Genomic DNA, 23001 nt, shown 5'->3' on the forward strand with positions numbered 1-23001 from the left:
TACCCTAGCACTAGCTAGCTACCCTAGCACAAGCAGACTACACCAGCACCAGCAGACTACCCTAGCACTAGCTAGCTACCCTAGCACCAGCAGACTACACCAGCACCAGCTGACTACCCTAGCACTAGCTGGCCACCCCAGCACCAGCAGACTACCCCAGCACCAGCTGACTACCCCAGCACCAGCAGACTACCCTAGCAATAGCTAGCTACCCTAGCAACAGCAGACTACCCTAGCACTAGCTGGCTACCCCAGCACTAGCTGGCTACCCCAGCACCAGCAGACTACCATAGCACCAGGTGGCTACCCAAGCACCAGCTGACTACCCCAGCACCAGCAGACTACCCCAGCACCAGCTGACTACCCAGCACCAGCAGACTACAATAGCACCAGCAGACTACCATAGCACCAGGTGGCTACCCAAGCACCAGCTAACTACCCCAGCACCAGCAGACTACCCCAGCAACAGCAGACTACCCCAGCACCAGCTGACTACCCCAGCACCAGCAGACTACCCTAGCAATAGCTAGCTACCGTAGCACCAGCAGAGTACCCCAGCACCAGCAGACTACCCCAGCACCAGCAGACTACCCTAGCACTAGCTGGCTACCCCAGCACCAGAAGACTACCATAGCACCAGGTGGCTACCCCAGAACCAGCTAACTACCCCAGCACCAGCAGATTACCCCAGCACAGCTAACTACCCCAGAACCAGCAAACTTCCCTCAGCACCAGCAGACTACCCAAGCACCAGCTGACTACCCAGCACCACCAGACTACAATAGCACCAGCAGACTACCCAGCACCAGCTGACTACCCCAGCACCAGCTGACTACCCCAGCACCAGCAGATTACCCCAGCACCAGCAGACTACACCAGCACCAGCTGACTACCCCAGCACCAGCAGACTACACCAGCACTAGCTGACTACTCCAGCACGAGCAGACTACCCTAGCAAGAGCTAGCTACCCTAGCACCAGCAGACTACCCCAGCACCAGCAGACTATCATAGCAATAGCTGGCTACCCCAGCAACAGCAGACTACCTTAGCACCAGATGGCTACCCCAGCACCAGCAGAATACAATAGCACCAGCAGACTACACCAGCACCAGCTGACTACCCCAGCACCAACAGACTACCCCAGCACCAGCAGACTACCCCAGCACCAGCAGACTACCCCAACACCAGCTGACTACCCCAGCACCAGCTGACTACACCAGCACCAGCTGACTACCCCAGCACCAGCAGACTACCCCAGCACCAGCAGACTACACCAGCACTAGCTGACAACCCCATCACCAGCAGACTACCATAGCAATAGCTAGCTACCCTACCACCAGCAGACTACCCCAGCACAAGCAGACTACCCTAGCACAAGCTGGCTACCCCAGCACCAGCAGACTACCCTAGCACCAGCTGACTACCCCAGCACTAGCTGGCTACCCCAGCACCAGCAGACTACCCCAGTACCAGCTGACTATCCCAGCACCAGCAGACTACCCCAGCAACAGCTGGCTACCCCAGCACCAGAAGGCTACACCAGCACCAGCAGACTACCCCAGCACTAGCTGGCTACCCCAGCACCAGCAGACTACCCTAGCACCAGGTGGCTACCCCAGCACCAGCTAACTACCCCAGCACCAGCAGACTACCCTAGCACTAGCTGGCTACCCCAGCACCAGCAGACTACTCTAGCACCAGCTGACTACACCAGCACTAGCTGGCTACCCCAGCACCAGCAGACTACCCCATCACTAGCTGGCTACCCCAGCACCAGCAGACTACCCCAGCACCAGCTGACTACCCCACTACCAGCAGACTACCCTAGCACTAGCTGGCTACCCCAGCACCAGCAGACTACCCTAGCACCTGCTGACTACCCCAGCAACAGCAGACTACCCTAGCGCTAGCTGGCTACCCCAGCACCAGCAGACTTCCCTAGCACCAGCTGACTACTCCAGCACTAGCTTGCTACCCCAGCACCAGCAGACTACCCCAGCACTTGCTGTCTATCCCAGCACCAGCAGACTACCCCAGCAACAGCTGGCTAACCCAGCACCAGAAGACTACACCAGCACCAGCAGACTACCCCAGCACTAGCTGGCTACCCCAGCACCAGCAAACTATCCCAGCACCAGCAGACTACCTTAGCAATAGCTAGCTACCCTACCACCAGCAGACTACCCCAGCACCAGCTGACTACCCCAGCACTAGCTGGCTACTCCAGCACCAGCAGACTATCCCAGTACCAGCTGACTATCCCAGCACCAGCAGACAACCCCAGCAACAGCTGGGTACCCCAGCACCAAAAGACTACACCAGCACCAGCAGACTACCCCAGCACTAGCTGGCTACCCCAGCACCAGCAGACTACCCTAGCACCAGATGGCTACCCCAGCACCAGCTAACTACCCCAGCACTAGCAGACTACCCTAGCACTAGCAGACTACCCCAGCACCAGCAGACTACCCCAGCACCAGCAGACTACACCAGCACTAGCTGACTACCGCAGCACAAGCAGACTACCATACCAATAGGTAGCTACCCTACCACCAGCAGACTGCCCCAGCACCAGCAGACTACCCTAGCACAAGCTGGCTACCCCAGCACCAGCAGACTACCCTAGCACCAGCTGACTACCCCAGCACTAGCTGGCTACCCCAGCACCAGCAGACTACCCCAGTACCAGCTGACTATCCCAGCACCAGCACACTACCCCAGCACTAGCTGGCTACCCCAGCACCAGCAGACTACCCCAGTACCAGCTGACTATCCCAGCATCAGCAGACTACCCCAGCAACAGCTGGCTACCCAGCACCAGAAGACTACACCAGCACCAGCAGACTACCCTAGCACTAGCTGGCTACCCCAGCACCAGCAGACTACTCTAGCACCAGCTGACTACCCCAGCACTAGCTGGCTACCCCAGCACCAGCAGACTACCCTATCACAAGCTGGCTACCCCAGCACCAGCAGACTACCCCAGCACCAGCTGACTACCCCAGCACCAGCAGACTACCCCAGCACCAGCAGACTACACCAGCACTAGCTGACTACCGCAGCACCAGCAGACTACCATACCAATAGCTAGCTACCCTACCACCAGCAGACTGCCCCAGCACCAGCAGACTACCCTAGCACTACCTGGCTACCCCAGCACCAGCAGACTACCCTAGCGCTAGCTGGCTACCCCAGCACCAGCAGACTTCCCTAGCACCAGCTGACTACTCCAGCACTAGCTTGCTACCCCAGCATCAGCAGACTACCCCAGCACTAGCTGTCAATCCCAGCACCAGCAGACTACCCCAGCAACAGCTGGCTAACCCAGCACCAGAAGACTACACCAGCACCAGCGGACTACCCCAGCACTAGCTGGCTACCCCAGCACCAGCAAACTATCCCAGCACCAGCAGACTACCCCAGCACCAGCTGACTACCCCAGCACCAGCAGAATACACCAGCACCAGCAGACTACACCAGCACCCGCAGACTACACCAGCACCAGCTGACTGCCCAGCACTAGCTTGCTACCCCAGCATCAGCAGACTACCCCTGCACCAGCAGAATACCCCAGCACCAGCAGACTACCCCAGCAACAGCTGACTACCCCAGCACAAGCAGACTACAATAGCAACAGCATACTACACCAACGCCAGCAGACTACCCTAGCACCCGCAGACTACACCAGCACCAGCTGACTACCCCAGCACTAGTTGGCTACCTCAGCACCAGCAGACTACCCCAGCACAAGTAGACTACCCCAGCACCAGCAGACTACCCCAGCACCAGCAGACTACCCCAGCACCAGCTGACTACTCCAGCACCAGCAGACTACACCAGCACCAGCTGACTACCCCAGCACCAGCTGACTACCCCAGCACCAGCTGACTACCCCAGCACCAGCAGACTACCCCAGCACCAGCAGACTACCCCAGCACCAGCTGACTACCCCAGCACCAGCTGACTACCCCAGCACCAGCAGACTACCCCAGCGCCAGAAGACTACCCCAGCGCCAGCAGACTACCCCAGCACAGGCTGACTACCACAGCACCAGCTGACTTCCCTAGTACTAGCTGGCTACCATAGCACCAGCACACTACTCCAGCTCCAGCTGACTACCCCAGCACTAGCTGACTACCCTAGCACTAGCTGACTACCCTAGCACCAGCTGGCTACCCCAGCACCAGCTGACAACCCCAGCACCAGCTGGCTACCCCAGCACCAGCTGGCTACCACAGCACCAGCTAGCTACCCCAGCACCATTTGACAACCCTAGCACCAGCTGGCTACCCCAGCACCAGCTGACTACCCCAGAACCAGCAGACTACCCCAGCACCAGCAGACTACCCCTGCACCAGCTGGCTACCCCAGCACCAGCAGACTATCCCAGCACCAGCAGACTACCCCAGCACCAGCTGGCTACCCCAGCACCAGCAGACTACCCCAGCACCAGCTGGCTACCCCAGCACCAGCAGACTACCCCAGCACCAGCAGACTACCCCAGCACCAGCAGACTACCCCAGCACCAGCTGGCTACCCCAGCACCAGCAGACTATCCCAGCACCAGCAGACTACCCCAGCACCAGCTGGCCACCCCAGCACCAGTAGACTATCCCAGCACCGGCTGGCTACCCCAGCACCAGCTGGCTACCCCAGCACCAGCATACTACCCCAGCACCAGCTGGCTACCCCAGCACCAGCAGACTACCCCAGCACCAGCAGACTACCCCAGCACCAGACTACCACAGCACCAGCAGACTACCCCAGCACCAGCTGGCTGCCCCACCACCAGCAGACTACCCCAGCACCCCCAGCACCAGCAGACTAGCCCCAGACACCCCAGCTGGCTACCCCAGCACCAGCTGGCTACCCCAGCAGCACCAGCAGACTACCCCAGCACCAGCTGGCTGCAGCTACCCCAGCACCAGCTGGCTACCCCCCCAGCACCCCAGCAGCTGGCTACCCCAGCACCAGCTGGCTACCCCAGCAGCAGCTGGCTACCCCAGCACCAGCTGGCTACCCCAGCACCAGCTGGCTACCCCAGCACCAGCTGGCTACCCCAGCACCAGCTGGCTACCCCAGCACCAGCTGGCTACCCCAGCACCAGCTGGCTACCCCAGCACCAGCAGACAACCCCAGCACCAGCTGGCTACCCAGCACCAGCTGGCTACCCCAGCACCAGCTGGCTACCCCAGCACCAGCTGGCTACCCCAGCACCAGCTGGCTACCCCAGCACCAGCTGGCTACAGACACCATCAACAAAGGTCAGTTTCAGGTCAACAGTTGATAATCTCATCTTCTCTGCATAATAATATTTTCTATTGTTGTTTAATGAAGGTCTAAGATTATACGATATTGTACTCGCCTATTTGTGGTTGCAGGGGTCGAGTCATAGCTCCTGGCCCCTGTGTGTGTGTGTGTGTGTGTGTGTGTGTGCGTGTGCGCGTGTTTGTGTGTGTGTGTGTATGTGTACTCTCTTTTTTGTACTCAACTATTTTTGGTTGCAGGGGTCGAGTCACAGCTCCTGGCCCCTGTGTGTGTGTGTGTGTGTGTGTGTGTGTGCGTGTGCGTGTGTTTGTGTGTGTGTGTGTGTATGTGTACTCACTTTTTTGTACTCAACTATTTTTGGTTGCAGGGGTCGAGTCACAGCTCCTGGCCCCGCCTCTTCGCTGATTGCTACTAGGTCCTCTCTCTCCCTGCCCCATGAGCTTTATCATACCTCGCCTTAAAACTATGTATGGTTCCCGCCTCCACTACGTCACTTTCTAGGCTATTCCACTGCCTGACTACTCTATGACTGAAGAAATACTTCCTAACATCCCTTTGATTCATCTGAGTCTTCAACTTCCAATTGTGACCTCTCTTGTGTCTGTGTCCCTTCTCTGGAACATCCCGTCTTCGTCCACCTTGTCTATTCCACGCAGTATTTTATATGTCGTTATCATGTCTCCCCTGACCCTCCTGTCCTCCAGTGTCTTCAGGCCGATTTCCCTCAACCTTTCTTCGTAGGACAATCCCCGTAGCTCTGGGACTAGTCTTGTTGCAAACCTTTGCACTTTCTCTAATTTCTTGACGTGCTTGACTAGGTGTGGATTCCAAACTGGTGCTGCATACTCCAGTATGGGCCTGACGTAAATGGTATAGAGTCTTGAACGAATCCTTACTGAGGTATAGGAACGCTATCCGTAGGTTTGCCAGGCGCCCGTATGCTGCAGCAGTTATCTGATTGATGTGTGCCTCAGAATATATGCTCGGTGTTATACTCACCCCCAGATCTTTTTCCTTGAGTGAGGTTTTCAGTCTTTGGCCATCTAAACTATATTGTGTCTACGGTCTTCTTTGCCCTTCTCCAATCTTCATGACTTTGCATTTGGCAGGGTTAAACTCAAGGAGCCAGTTGCTAGACCAGGCTTGTAGCCTGTCCAGGTCTCTTTATAGTCCTGCCTGATCCTCATCCGATTTGATTCTTCTCATAAACTTCACATCATCTGCAAACAAGGACACTTCTGAGTCTATCCCTTCCGTTATGTCGTTCACATATACCAAGAACAGCACAGGTCCTATGACTGACCCCTGTGGAACCCCGCTTGTCACAGGCGCCCACTCTGACACCTCGTCACGTACCATGACTCGTTGTTGCCTCCCTATCAGGTATTCTCTGATCCATTGCAGTGCCTTTCCTGTTATGTGTGCCTGATCCTCTAGCTATTGCAGTAACCTCTTGTGAGGAACCGTGTCGAAGGCCTTCTTGCAGTCCAAAAAAATGCAGTCGATCCACCTCTCTCTTGTCTTACTTCTGTCACCTTGTCATAAAACTCAAGTAGGTTTGTGACACAGGATTTTCCTTCTCTGAAACCGTGCTGGTTGTCAATTATACACTTGTTTCTTTCCAGGTGCTCCACCACTCTCCTCCTGATGATCTTCTCCATGACCTGGCATACTATACACCTTAGTGATACAGGTCTGTAGTTTAGTGCCTCATGTCTGTCTCCCTTTTTAAAAATTGGGACTACATTTGCCATCTTCCATACCTCAGGGAGTTGCCCAGTTTCAAACGATGTGTTGAAGATCTTTGTTAATGGCACACACAACATCTCTGCTCCCTCTTTAAGGACCCACGGACAGATATTGTCTGGTCCCACCGCCTTTGAGGTGTCAAGTTCGCATAGCAGCTTCTTCAGCTCCTCCTTGGTTATATGTACCTCATCCAGCACTTGCTGGTGTACCCCCCTTTTTTGATTTCCTGGAGTCCTACTGGTTTCCACTGTAAATACTTCTTTAAATCTAGTGTTGAGCTCCTGACATACCTCTCGGTCGTTTCTTGTGAATTCCCCATCTTGTGAATTCCTCAGTCTGATTACCTGGTCCTTGACTGTTGTTTTCCTCCTGATGTGGCTGTCTAACAGCTTCGGGTCAGTCTTGACTTTCGATGCTATGTCATTTTCATATTGTCGCTGAGCCTCCCTTCTTATCTGTGCATATTCGTTTCTGGCTCTTAGGCTAATCTCTTTATTTTCCTGAGTTCTCTGTCTTCTGTACCTTTTCCATTCTCTAGTACACCTAGTTTTTGCCTCGCTACACCTTTGGGTGAACCAAGGACTCGTTCTGTTCTTCCCATTATTTCTGTTTCCATTGGGAACAAACCTCTCCTCTGCCTCCTTGCATTTTGTTGCCACATAGTCCATTTCTTGTACTGGTTCTCCTGTCAGTTCCCTCTCCCACTGAATGTCTTGAAGGAAGTTCCTCATGCCTGAGTAGTTCCCCCTTTCGTAGTTTGGTTTTTCCCACCCTATTCCTGCTACTCTCTCCACTTGGAGCTCAACTATGTAGTCGAAGCACAGAACCACATGATCACTAGCTCCCAGGGGCCTTTCATACATGATATCCTCGATGTCCGAACTACTCACTGTGAATACAAGGTCCAGTCTTGCTGGACCATCCTCTCCTCTCGCTCTGGTAGTGTCTCCAACATGTTGATGCATGAGGTTTTCCAGTATCACATCCATCATCTTGGCTCTCCATGTTTCGGGACCCCCATGGGCTCCAGGTTTTCCCAGTCAATCTCCTTGTGATTGAAATCACCCATAACTAGTAACTTTGCTCCCCCCATGTGTGCTCTCCTGGCCACCTCGGCTAGTGTGTCGACCATTGCTCTCATTGTATTCTTCTCTTGGCCTCCTGCAGTTCTGTGGTGGGTTGTACATTACTGCAATTATCACCTTATTTCCCTCAGACTAGATTGTTCGTACTAAGTAGTCCCTTTCGCCATTGCCATCCATTCCTTCCATTTTCTCAAAACCCCACTGGTTTTTAATGAGCAGTGCAACTCCTCCTCCCCTTCTCCTCCCTCTGTCTTTCCTGAGGATTTGATATACGGGTGGAAAGATTGAATCTGTTATTCTGGTGAGTTTTGTTTCTGTGAGTGCTATTATGTCTGGGGGATGTCTCCTTGATTCTTTCGTGCCACTCCTCATACTTATTTGTTACTCCATCTGCATTTGTGTAGAAGGTTGGTAGACAGCAACCACCCAGGGAAGTACTACCGTCCTGCCAGATGACTGTGAAACAGAAACCTGTAACTGTTTTGCATGATGGTAGGATTGCCTGTTTTCTTTTTCTGTCTCATAAACACGCTAGATAACAGGGATATCTTGCTACTCCTACTTACACTTTGGTCACACTTCACAGACACGCACATGCATATATATATACATACATCTAGGTTTTTCTCTAAATAGCTCTTGTTCTTCCTTATTTCTTCTATTGTCCATGGGGAAGTGGAAAAGAATCTTTCCTCCGTAAGCCATGCGTGTCGTATGAGGTGACTAAAGTGCCGGGAGCAATGTCTACAGGAGAAGGGTTACTAGCCTAACCCCTTCTCCTGTAGACATTTACTAAAAAAGAGAAGAAGAAAAACTTTATAAAACTGGGATGCTTGAATGTGCGTGGATGTAGTGCGGATGACAAGAAACAGATGATTGCTGATGTTACGAATGAAGAGAAGTTGGATGTCCTGGCCCTAAGCGAAGCAAAGCTGAAGGGGGTAGAGGAGTTTCGGTGGGGGGAAATAAATGGGATTAAATCTGGAGTATCTGAGAGAGTTAGAGCAAAGGAAGGGGTAGCAGTAATGTTGAAGGATCAGTTATGGAAGGAGAAAAGAGAATATGAATGTGTAAATTCAAGAATTATGTGGATTAAAGTAAAGGTTGGATGCGAAAAGTGGGTCATAATAAGCGTGTATGCACCTGGAGAAGAGAGGAATGTAGAGGAGAGAGAGAGATTTTGGGAGAAGTTAAGTGAATGTATAGGAGCCTTTGAACCAAGTGAGAGAGTCATTGTGGTAGAGGATCTGAATGCTAAAGTAGGAGAAACTTTTAGAGAGGGTGTGGTAGGTAAGTTTGGGGTGCCAGGTGTAAATGATAATGGAAGCCCTTTGATTGAACTTTGTATAGAAAGGGGTTTAGGGTAAGATATAAACAGCTATTGGAGGATAGATGAGCTAATGAGAGCATAGGAAATGGGATCGAAGAGGTATGGGGTAGGTTTAAAAATGTAGTGTTAGAGTGTTCAGCAGAAGTTTGTGGTTACAGGAAAGTGGGTGCGGGAGGGAAGAGGAGCGATTGGTGGAATGATGATGTAAAGAGAGTAGTAAGGGAGAAAAAGTTAGCATATGAGAAGTTTTTACAAAGAAGTGATGCAAGGAGGGAAGAGTATATGGAGAAAAAGAGAGAGGTTAAGAGAGTGGTGAAGCAATGTAAAAAGAGAGCAAATGAGAGAGTGGGTGAGATGTTATCAACAAATTTTGTTGAAAATAACAAAAAGTTTTGGAGTGAGATTAACAAGTTAAGGAAGCCTAGAGAACAAATGGATTTGTCAGTTAAAAATAAGAGAGGAGAGTTATTAAATGGAGAGTTAGAGGTATTGGGAAGATGGAGGGAATATTTTGAGGAATTGTTAAATGTCGATGAAAATAGGGAAGCTGTGATTTCGTGTATAGGGCAAGGAAGAATAACATCTTGTAGGAGTGAGGAAGAGCCATTTGTGAGTGTGGGGGAAGTTCGTGAGGCAGTAGGTAAAATGAAAGGAAGTAAGGCAGCTGGGATTGATGGGATGAAGATAGAAATGTTAAAAGCAGGTGGGGATATAGTTTTGGAGTGGTTGGTGCAATTATTTAATAAATGTATGGAAGAGAGTAAGGTACCTAGGGATTGGCAGAGAGCATGCATAGTTCCTTTGTATAAAGGCAAAGGGGACAAAGAGAGTGCAAAAATTATAGGGGGATAAGTCTGTTGAGTATACCTTGTAAAGTGTATGGTAGAGTTATTATTGAAAGAATTAAGAGTAAGACTGAGAATAGGATAGCAGATGAACAAGGAGGCTTTAGGAAAGGTAGGGGATGTGTGGACCAGGTGTTTACAGTGAAACATATAAGTGAACAGTATTTAGATAAGGCTAAAGAGGTCTTTGTGGCATTTATGGATTTGGAAAAGGCGTATGACAGGGTGGATAGGGGGGCAATGTGGCAGATGTTGCAGGTGTATGGTGTAGGAGGTAGGTTACTGAAAGCAGTGAAGAGTTTTTACGAGGATAGTGAGGCTCAAGTTAGAGTATGTAGGAAAGAGGGAAATTATTTCCCAGTAAAAGTAGGCCTTAGACAAGGATGTGTGATGTCACCGTGGTTGTTTAATATATTTATAGATAGGGTTGTAAGAGAAGTAAATGCGAGGGTGTTGGCAAGAGGTGTGGAGCTAAAAGATAAAGAATCACACATAAAGTGGGAGTTGTCACAGTTGCTCTTTGCTGATGACACTGTGCTCTTGGGAGATTCTGAAGAGAAGTTGCAGAGATTGGTGGATGAATTTGGTAGGGTGTGCAAAAGAAGAAAATTAAAAGTGAATGCAGGAAAGAGTAAGGTTATGAGGATAACAAAAAGATTAGGTAATGAAAGATTGGATATCAGATTGGAGGGAGAGTATGGAGGAGGTGAATGTATTCAGATATTTGCGAGTGGACGTGTCAGCGGATGGGTCTATGAAAGATGAGGTGAATCATAGAATTGATGAGGGGAAAAGGGTGAGTGGTGCACTTAGGAGTCTTTGGAGATAACTGCAGCAGTTATCTGATTGATGTGCGCCTCAGGAGATATGCTCGGTGTGTGTGTATGTGTGTGTGTGTGTATGTTTGTGTGTGTGTATGTTTGTGTGTGTGTGTGTATGTGTTTGTGAGGAGGTATAACTGAGATACTCCCTGAAGATGTAGGCTGAATGGTACACATGTTCCTCGTAAACATGGTCCTGGAATACATATACCTGGTATACACGGACCTGGGAGCTGTGTATTAATACGTAGTGTTTACATTACAGGTAGGTGAACCTTCACAGATGGTCGAGGGAGAGATGACAGCATCACTAAGGTAAGTTGATATTCAAATTGTAATAATGTTGACATTTAATTGTGGCAACGTCTGGCTCTCCGAACGAACGAACGAACAGGTGCAGGTAAGGTCCCAATAGGACGAGCGGGGAAGACGGGACAGACGAAGAATAGCGCTGGAGAGGAGTGTTCTTAGTCGTAGAAATAGAGCCAGGGCTTAACCCAGCAGCGAAGGCGATCGTGGGACAGACTTGAGAACAGGAACAGCAGGTTCAGTTGTGTTGGTCTTGTAACAGTAGGTTAGTCAAACGACGAGGGTGGTGTGGTAGGTAGGTAAGTAGGTAGGTAGGTAGGTAAGACCCCAGTTGGGTGAGCGGGGAAGACGGGACAGGAGATTAGTGCTAGAGAGGAGTGCAGAAACTGAGCCAGGGCTTAACCCAGCAGCTAAGCCGGTCGTGGGTCAGAAGGGTAATGTGAGTGTGACAGACAGACAGAGCTTAGGTAAGACTCCCAATGGAGTGAGTGGGAAGAATAGCGTTGGAGAGGAGTGTCTACAGTCGTAGAGAAAGAGCCAGGACTTAAGCCAGCAGCTAAACGTTCGTGGGGTAGACTGAAAAATATGAATAGCAGGGTTTGTTGCATCGAACTTGTGTTAGTTGAAGTCTTGAATGTTGAGTATCTGGCAGCAGGCTAGGTCGCAGGAGAGGGAACATCAGAGGGCGGTACACAGGTGGGAGTTATATATTGAGGAGGCAGGTTTGCAGTGGAGCCATTTTCAAACATTTTGAAGTTGCTCCTGGAGAGCGAAACGTTGCCATAATAAAATGTCATATTAGTTTCACTTGTGTCCTTTTACTTAAGATGTTTAAGTTAAGTGTTATCAGCGTAGTTTCCTGTTGTCAAGAAGCATTGGTTTGCGTACATCGCGTATACAGACCTTAAGGAAGAGTTGCGCATCTATCCTTTCTATCGTCAGGGAGGGTTGAAAGCCTCATTCATTCCAAAAAGCCGTGGAAATCCCGTAGTTTGCCTTCCAGTACTTACATGGGATTGTTCTCCAAGAATAACATGTAAATAAATAAAAATCTACGAGTCAGGCATTTATACACAGGTCTTTTTTGACGGAATATTTGGCTTGGAAATCAATCCATCTATGCAAGTCTCCATGTCACTGTTTTGGCCAGCACGACGTCAATTTCAATTTTAGTTACGTTTTGGCTCGTTTGTCATAAACTTGTAACATTACTCATGAATTCGTAATAAAATGACTGCAAAGAAACCACGGTACCAGTGGGATTTGAGCCCATGGTGAGTGAGTTTTATGACTGTCGTGGGTTCAGAAGCCACCCGTACCATGGTTTGTTTACCTTGTATCCTAGACTGTGACTGCAGTCGGTCCTACTATCCCTCTCACACAGTATATTCTATCCCATCACATGAACTTCTCGCATCTTGTAAGGAAAGGAGATACAAGTACACAAGTCCCCACGTATCCGAGGGGGATAAATTCCAAAACCTACCCTGGATACCCGAAACCGCGGATAGTAGCCAACCATATATGTATAATCATTCGTTTTTTTTTTTTCATACATACCTATGATGATGTTAAATTGATAAATTACTTACACTAAGTTGAGATTGATCACTTGTTCAGTGATGGGAAGCACTTGACGTTTTCTCTTAGTGTTTGAACAACTGTCACCATCGCTATGTTTGGGGTCATTATTAAGCAAAATTAAAGGTTATTTTTTTGGGCCACGATAAACCGCAGATAATTCAAACAACATAAAACTGAATTCGCCGATACGGGGTTTACTGCACTACCTTCTGTAAATTCAGTAGAGCGAGCGAGATCGCTAATGTTAACTCGTTGAGGTATCTTTATCGTGAAACGTTTCGCTCACACAGTAGACTTCTTCAGTTGAATACAGAGGTGACAGCAGAAGCAGTAGTCGACTAAAGGAGCCTACTGTGTAGGCGGAAAGTTTCGCAATAAATTTACGTAACTACTGCACATGTTGCCTTTTATAGATAGGAAGACCAAATTGATGGGGGGTTACAGGAAGAGCAAATTGATTGGGGGGTTACAGGAAGAGCAAATTGATGGGGGGTTACAGGAAGAGCAAATTGATTGGGGGGTTACAGGAAGAGCAAATTGATGGGGGGTTACAGGAAGAGCAAATTGATTGGGGGGTTACAGGAAGAGCAAATTGATTGGGGGGTTACAGGAAGAGCAAATTGATTGGGGGGTTACAGGAAGACCAAATTGATGGGGGGTTACAGGAAGAGCAAATTGATTGGGGGGTTACAGGAAGACCAAATTGATGGGGGGTTACAGGAAGAGCAAATTGATTGGGGGGTTACAGGAAGAGCAAATTGATGGGGGGGTTACAGGAAGAGCAAATTGATGGGGGGGTTACAGGAAGAGTAAATTGATGGGGGGTTACAGGAAGAGCAAATTGATTAGGGGGGTTACAGGAAGAGCAAATTGATGGGGGGGTTACAGGAAGAGCAAATTTATGGGGGGGGTTACAGGAAGAGTAAATTGATGGGGGGTTACAGGAAGAGCAAATTGATTAGGGGGGTTACAGGAAGAGCAAATTGATGGGGAGTTAAAGGAAGAGCAAATTGATGGGGGGGTTACAGGAAGAGTAAATTGATGGGGGGTTACAGGAAGAGCAAATTGATTAGGGGGGTTACAGGAAGAGCAAATTGATGGGGGGTTAAAGGAAGAGCAAATTGATGGGAGGTTACAAGAAGAGCAAATTGATAGGGGGGGTTACAGGAAGAGCAAATTGATGGGGATGTTACAGGAAGAGCAAATTGATGGGGGGTTACAGGAAGAGTAAATTGATGGGGGGGTTACAGGAAGAGCAAATTGATGGGGGGTTACAGGAAAAGCAAATTGATGGGGGGGTTACAGGAAAAGCAAATTGATGGGGGGGTTACAGGAAGAGCAAATTGATGGGGGTACAGGAAGAGCAAATTGATGAGGGGGTTACAGGAAGAGCAAACTGATGGGGGGTTACAGGAAGAGCAAATTGATGTTTGGTTACAGGAAGAGCAAATTGACTGGGGGGTTACAGGAAGAGCAAATTGATGGGGGGGTTACAGGAAGAGCAAATTGATGAGGGAGTTACAGGAAGAGCAAATTGATGGGGGGGTTACAGGAAGAGCAAATTGATGGGGGTACAGGAAGAGCAAATTGATGGGGGGTTACAGGAAGAGCAAATAGATGGGGGGGTTGCAGGAAGAGTAAATTGATGGGGGGTTACAGGAAGAGCAAATTGATTAGGGGGGTTACAGGAAGCGCAAATTGATAGGGGGGTTACAGGAAGAGCAAATTGATGGGGGGTTAAAGGAAGAGCAAATTGATGGGGGGGTTACAGGAAGAGCAAATTGATGGGGGGGGTTACAGTAAGAGCAAATTGATGGGGGGTTACAAAAAGAGCAAATTGATGGGGGGGGGGTTAAATGAAGAGCAAAATTATGGGGGGGTTACATGAAGAGCAAATTGATGGGGGGTTACAGGAAGAGCAAATTGATTAGGGGGGTTACAGGAAGAGTAAATTGATGGGGGGTTACAGGAAGAGCAAATTGATGGGGGGTTACAGGAAGAGCAAATTGATGGGGGGTTACAGGAAGAGCAAATTGATGGGGGGGTTACAGGAAGAGCAAATTGATGGGGGGTTACAGGAAGAGTAAATTGATGGGTGGGATACAGGAAGAGCAAATTGATGGGGGTTACAGGAAGAGCAAATTGATGGGGGAGGGTTACAGGAAGAGCAAATTGATGGGGGGTTACAGGAAGAGCAAATTGATTGGGGTACAGGAAGAGCAAATTGATGAGGGGGTTACAGGAAGAGCAAATTGATGTTTGGTTACAGGAAGAGCAAATTGACTGGGGGGTTACAGGAAGAGCAAATTGATGGGGGGGGTTACAGGAAGAGCAAATTGATGAGGGAGTTACAGGAAGAGCAAATTGATGGGGGGGTTACAGGAAGAGCAAATTGATGGGGGGGTACAGGAAGAGCAAATTGATGAGGGGGTTACAGGAAGAGCAAATTGATGGGGGGGTTAAAGGAAGAGCAAATTGATGGGGGGTACAGGAAGAGCAAATTGATGAGGGGGTTACAGGAAGAGCAAATGGACGGGGGGGTTACAGGAAGAGCAAATTGATGAGGGGGTTACAGGAAGAGCAAATTGACTGGGGGGTTGCAGGAAGAGCAAATTGATGGGGGTTACATGAAGAGCAAATTGATGAGGGAGTTAAAAGAATAGCAAATTGATGGGGGAGGGTTACAGGAAGAGCAAATTGATTGGGGGGTTACAGGAAGAGCAAATTAATGAGGGAGTTACAGGAATAGCAAATTGATGGGAGGGGGGTTACAGGAAGAGCAAATTGATGGGGAGGTTACAGGAAGAGCAAATTGATGGGGGGGGGCTCCCGAAATAACAAGAAGAAATACATGTAGACTATATAGGGGGCAGTAGGCGAAAACTTTCAAACAGCTTCAGGGAGAACCTTGAGTTTTCCCTGAAGCAAATTTATTCATTTCTCTGAGGATGAGGGTCCCCAGGACAGTTCTAGAGGTGGTACCTCTATATATTTTATACACACACACACACACACACACACACACACACACACACACACACACACACACACACACACACACACACACACGCACATATATATATATATATATATATATATATATATATATATATATATATATATATATATATAATTTTTTTTATTAGCACACTGGCCGATTCCCACCAAGGCAGGGTGGCCCGAAAAAGAAAAACTTTCACCATCATTCACTCCATCACTGTCTTGCCAGAAGGGTGCTTTACACTACAGTTTTTAAACTGCAACATTAACACCTCTCCTTCAGAGTGCAGGCACTGTACTTCCCATCTCCAGGACTCAAGTCCGGCCTGCCGGTTTCCCTGAACCCCTTCATAAATGTTACTTTGCTCACACTCCAACAGCACGTCAAGTATTAAAAACCATTTGTCTCCATTCACTCCAATCAAACACGCTCACGCATGCCTGCTGGAAGTCCAAGCCCCTCGCACACAAAACCTCCTTTACCCCCTCCCTCCAACCTTTCCTAGGCCGACCCCTACCCCGCCTTCCTTCCACTACAGACTGATACACTCTTGAAGTTATTCTGTTTCGCTCCATTCTCTCTACATGTCCGAACCACCTCAACAACCCTTCCTCAGCCCTCTGGACAACAGTTTTGGTAATCCCGTACCTCCTCCTAACTTCCAAACTACGAATTCTCTGCATTATATTCACGCCACACATTGCCCTGAGACGTATATATATATATATATATATATATATATATATATATATATATATATATATATATATATATATATATATATATATATAATTTTGTATCAGTTCTGGGTGTAACTATTGAACCTCAGACTCGGAGATGAGGTTTTTCCTCGGAACTGAGCATTTTCGCCCTCTACTCACCCCCTAATCTATTCCAGCTGAACCTGGTCTAATTCAACAACAACAAAAATCAAATGCACGAAGGACAAATCGCCAAATAATTCACTCTCTAATTTAATAACAGTTTGCAAAATGAGGGCGATCTGTTCTCATTTCAGTTGTTTTATTTTCTACTGTGATTCCATACATTAGTTTCTTCGTGTTCCGTGGATATTTAAGTATTTTTTTTCTCATCTTTCGTAGTTAAGATTAAAGGTTAAGAGTGAGTCTAACTGCTTCGTGGAGCTCCATGATCTGATAGTTTAAAATGTACAATATAAAGTCTGGTTTCCGAACTGTACCAAATTTTTGGAGATGTTCTTAATATTAGGTGTGATTAAGATCGGTTCGGATAGGTCGGGTTTGATTATGTAAGGCTAAGTATGGATAGGTTATGTTAACTTTAGTTAGGTTAGGTTTTGTTAGATTTAGTTGCTTAGAGCTCAGTTAGGTTATTAAACTCAACATTAACCATTCAGTGCAACCCGATACAATTTAACCTAACCCAACTCATCCTAACAATACATAGCCCAATCCAGTCTCACCCACCTTAGCCTAACTTAACCCAATATTCACCACTGGAACCTTAGCCATATGTAACCTCACCTAACATTAAAACCCCCAAAAAAGCCTTTGGGAACAATCTACACGAAATATTGCCAAATCCGCTGAACGGTGTCAACTTTATGCCATCAGTAATTCACTATGAAACAATTTTTATTCATGGTAATTAAGTGTTATTTTCCAACTTCTTTTATTACAAAATAAAAAATACCCATTATTACTTTTGTGGCTTACAGGATGAATTTTTGACAAAAAATATGTCTAAATTTCAATATTTTTTGCCAGTTTTGGATGTAAAACAAAAACATATAATGAAATAAATAAAATTTATACAGAATAAAATTTACACATTTTATTTTAAACTTTCTGAAACATATTTACAAAGTAAAAAAAGAGCAGTTTTTCTAGATTTACGAGAAGCAACAAATCACTTTCCCGTTTAAGCCCCAAAATGTAGTCTGCTATCGTGATTTCATTATAAGATCCCTGATATCTGTGTTCAAAGTTCATTATATCTTGGTGGAAGCGCTGCCCTTAGTATGCTCTCATATTCTCCTTGAAATTATCATGATGAGCATCAAGGTTATGGACCTTAAGGAACATCCTGCACCCCATCTGACCATACATTTTTACCAAGGTCTTAACAAGTTCCACGTAATTGTTGTTGCTACAGCAACAAAACTTTCCCCAACTCTACTTATGTTGCAACACTGACTCCTGCAGTAGTGATGCCCATGTTGCAACACTTGTTCCCACAGTAGTGGTACACATGTTGCAACACTGGCTTCTTGAGTAGTGATGCCCATGTTGAAACACTGGCTCCTTGAGTAGTGATACCATGTTGCAACACTGGCTCCTGCAGTAGTGATACACATGTTGCAACGCTGGCTTCTACACTAGTGATACCCAGGTTGCAACACTGGCTCCTGCGGTAGTAATGTACATGCTGCAACATTGGCTCCTGCAGTAGTGATACACATGGTGCAACACTGGCTTCTACACTAGTGATACCCAGGTTGCAACACTGGCTCCTGCGGTAGTGATGCACATGCTGCAACACTGGCTCCTGCAGTAGTGATACACATGTTGCAAAACTGGCTTCTACACTAGTGATACCCAGGTTACAACACTGGTTCCTGCATTAGTGTAGCATACATTGCAACAACGGGTGTTATCCATACCCCAGCTACTGGTATTATTCCACTGTCACTACAACTGACTGCCAGCTGCAGTGTGCGTATATCTGTAACAAGCTTGAGATTGTCAGCAACAGCTGCCGTTTTAGTAGTGCATTGTGGGTAACTTACCTCGCACTCTCACCAATAGAAGGACTGGTTATAAATCTAGTCCTTAAAGAACTGAAAGAATTTGGTTCTAACAACTTGAAATGGGACAGAGAGAGAGAGAGAGAGAGAGAGAGAGAGAGAGACAGACAGACAGACACAGACAGACAGACAGAGTGACAGACAAACAGACAGAGCAGTGTTTTCCTGTTGGAGTCAGGGTCTGCAAGGTAGATACTAAAAATCCCGTAATTCCCTCGCCATCAACACCAGTATACATATAAATCCAGATCTTTTTTCCATCCATTTTTTTTACACTAAAACCGAACGTATTTCCGATGCTGCGCGATCCGAGACAAGTATCCGCGTATCCGCGCACTTGACCGAGGTTACTCACGAAACAATGCACGAATTCAACACTCCATGGTAGCAATGTTTTCAAAGAAATTGAAGGACCGGGAAAGAACCGTGTGCCATGCAATTCAACTCGTTATTTGTGATTGTATTCTGGAGCAGAGTAACAGAAGACATTACAAGTCGCTTCAGTTATTCTTCTCTAGGATGGAATAAACTAGAAGCTTTGCAAGAAGAAAATGAATTACCAGAGCACAAGATCATTCAGAGTTGCTTACCATCATTTGATGAGAGTAATTAGAGTCGTAATAAATTCACAGAATGGATGGGATTTGTGTTATTACGATTTCGGGTGTAATGAATAAAATATTATTGCCAAGTTTATTATTTCAGAATATTTCCCACACAAAAAAATAGTGATACAATATGTATGGTGTCATAAATACTGTGTCAAGCAGAATCATCGAAATATTTACTCGAAGCTTTGAGTAATCCAAGATTCCCAGGCTTGGAAAACACTCTCAGCTCTCAGATCGTCCGTGTTAACTTGGTGAGTTATACCAGTGATTACAACACTAAACTCAGCATGTCTAGATTCCGATATAAAAATAACTTCTTCACTGTCACTGCAGCGGATGAATTATGTAAAACATTTATTATTAGTAGTAGTAGTGTTATTATGAACACATCGACCGTTTCCTATCCTTCCATCATCACTCACTACATCACTATCTTGCCAGAGACATGCCGACACTACACTTCATAAACTGCAACTCCAGCAGCGCAAGCAGCGCACTTCCCACCTCCAGGTCTCAAGAACGGCTAACAGGTTTCCCTGAATCCCATAAATGTTAGTTTGCTCACACTCCAACAGCACGTCAAGTCATAAAAAAAACCATTCGCATCCACTCCCTTCTATAAAACTCGATCACGCACACTTGCTGGAAGTTTAAGTCCCTCACACACAAAAACTTCATTTACCCCCTCTCCCTCAAACCATTCCTAGGACGACCCCTACGCTATCTTTCTTCCACTACAGATGTATGTGCCCTCCAAAAACATTTTATTATGTTTCATCCTCTCTAAATGTCCGAAAAACTTCAATAACCCCTCCTCAACCCTCTGGATAATGCTTTTAGAAAGCCTGCACCTCCTTCTAATCTCCAAGCAACAAATTCTGTATAATGTTTGCACCACACATTGCCCTCATTCTCATTGACAATATTGAGAATGAACTGAATCTCAGGAGTAAATTCAACAGCTCATGAACTGAGAGAATGCTGCTGGTTTGTCAGCAGCATGAAGCAGCATGAAGCAGCATCAAGTCTAATTAAGAAAGTCAAGATGATATAAAAACCATTGAAGGTCTTGACTATTCTGAACTATGTGATGAAAACATTAACCAGCATTAACAACAACAACAACAACAACAACAACAACAACAACACGACACAGACATCTGCCTCGGAATCATTTTCCAGATCATAGAAGGCAGCATCAAAAAAATATTAGCTGGTATCCGTGTTATCCCAAACATTAAAACAGTGGATTCGCTTCTTTGGGCGTTAATGCCCAAAGAAGCAAATCCACTAGAGATGAGTTAAGAATAGAGTATATGATTTTTCCTCCATCTCCAGCCAACCAAGCCAGTAAATGTCTTAGTTTACTCCCTCTTCCAGCCAACCAAGCCAGTAAATGTCTTAGTTTACTCCCTCTTCCAGCCAACCAAGCCAGTAAATGTCTTAGTTTACTCCCTCTTCCAGCCAACCAAGCCAGTAAATGTCTTAGTTTACTCCCTTTTCCAGCCAACCAAGCCAGTAAATGTCTTAGTTTACTCCCTTTTCCAGCCAACCAAGCCAGTAAATGTCTTAGTTTACTCCCTCTTCCAGCCAACCAAGCCAGTAAATGTCTTAGTTTACTCCCTCTTCCAGCCAACCAAGCCAGTAAATGTCTTAGTTTACTCCCTCTTCCAGCCAACCAAGCCAGTAAATGTCTTAGTTTACTCCCTCTTCCAGCCAACCAAGCCAGTAAATGTCTTAGTTTACTTCCTCTTCCAGCCAACCAAGCCAGTAAATGTCTTAGTTTACTCCCTCTTCCAGCCAACCAAGCCAGTAAATGTCTTAGTTTACTCCCTCTTCCAGCCAACCAAGCCAGTAAATGTCTTAGTTTACTCCCTCTTCCAGCCAACCAAGCCAGTAAATGTCTTAGTTTACTCCCTCTTCCAGCCAACCAAGCCAGTAAATGTCTTAGTTTACTCCCTCTTCCAGCCAACCAAGCCAGTAAATGTCTTAGTTTACTCCCTCTTCCAGCCAACCAAGCCAGTAAATGTCTTAGTTTACTCCCTCTTCCAGCCAACCAAGCCAGTAAATGTCTTAGTTTACTCCCTCTTCCAGCCAACCAAGCCAGTAAATGTCTTAGTTTACTTCCTCTTCCAGCCAACCAAGCCAGTAAATGTCTTAGTTTACTCCCTCTTCCAGCCAACCAAGCCAGTAAATGTCTTAGTTTACTCCCTCTTCCAGCCAACCAAGCCAGTAAATGTCTTAGTTTACTCCCTCTTCCAGCCAACCAAGCCAGTAAATGTCTTAGTTTACTTCCTCTTCCAGCCAACCAAGCCAGTAAATGTCTTAGTGTACTTCCTCTTCCTAGAGTAACTGTAAACTTGTTCAGCAATGGAGGAAACGTCTTCTCTCCTCAATTAGATTCCAAAACTTGGTAAAAGTTGATGTTTCTCAGCTTCAACTTGAGAACTTTTAATATTAGTTATTAAAGTGACGAATGGACATTAATTTTTAATTTCAGGGATTAGAATAACATTTGTTTTTAATTTCAGTGTTTTCATCAACGTTAAAATAAAAACTTAACCAGTATAATGCAAATATGTCGGTTAAATATGAAAAATTTTCAAGTTCTCAACTTTAATCTTAGATTTTTAACTTCAATTTATTAAATAAAATGTTTTTATCAGTTTTCAAAGATTTTTTAGCATTTTGAGTTTCAGGTAAGAGGATGTTGGTTAATTTAGTTTCATGTTTCTTATAACTGGTAATTAACCAGACTGTTATCTTCGTAACTGAATTCCGACAAAGCCTCGCGGGGATGACTGTAATTACTAACCTTCGTATCCCAAAGAAATTAATTTACCATTCACCCATAAATGTTGCAGGATGGTAGACAACACCACCCAGGGAGGTACTACCGTCCTGTGGTAGTAGGTTGGTAGACATCACCACCCAGGGAGGTACTACCGTCCTGTGGTAGCAGGTTGGTAGACAACACCACCCAGGGAGGTACTACCGTCCTGTGGTAGTAGGTTGGTAGACATCACCACCCAGGGAGGTACTACCGTCCTGTGGTAGTAGGTTGGTAGACATCACCACCCAGGGAGGTACTACCGTCCTGTGGTAGTAGGTTGGTAGACATCACCACCCAGGGAGGTACTACCGTCCTGTGGTAGTAGGTTGGTAGACAACAACCACCCAGGGAGGTACTACCGTCCTGTGGTAGTAGGTTGGTAGACATCACCACCCAGGGAGGTACTACCGTCCTGTGGTAGTAGGTTGGTAGACAACAACCACCCAGGGAGGTACTACCGTCCTGTGGTAGTAGGTTGGTAGACAGCAACCACCCAGGGAGGTACTACCGTCCTGTGGTAGTAGGTTGGTAGACAGCAACCACACAGGGAGGTACTACCGTCCTGTGGTAGTAGGTTGGTAGACAACACCACCCAGGGAGGTACTACCGTCCTGTGGTAGTAGGTTGGTAGACAACACCACCCAGGGAGGTACTACCGTCCTGTGGTAGTAGGTTGGTAGACAACACCACCCAGGGAGGTACTACCGTCCTGTGGTAACAGGTTGGTAGACATCACCACCCAGGGAGGTACTACCGTCCTGTGGTAGTAGGTTGG

Source organism: Cherax quadricarinatus, chromosome 59 (genome assembly GCF_038502225.1).
Source record: "Cherax quadricarinatus isolate ZL_2023a chromosome 59, ASM3850222v1, whole genome shotgun sequence".
In the NCBI taxonomy this organism is placed as follows: domain Eukaryota; kingdom Metazoa; phylum Arthropoda; class Malacostraca; order Decapoda; family Parastacidae; genus Cherax; species Cherax quadricarinatus.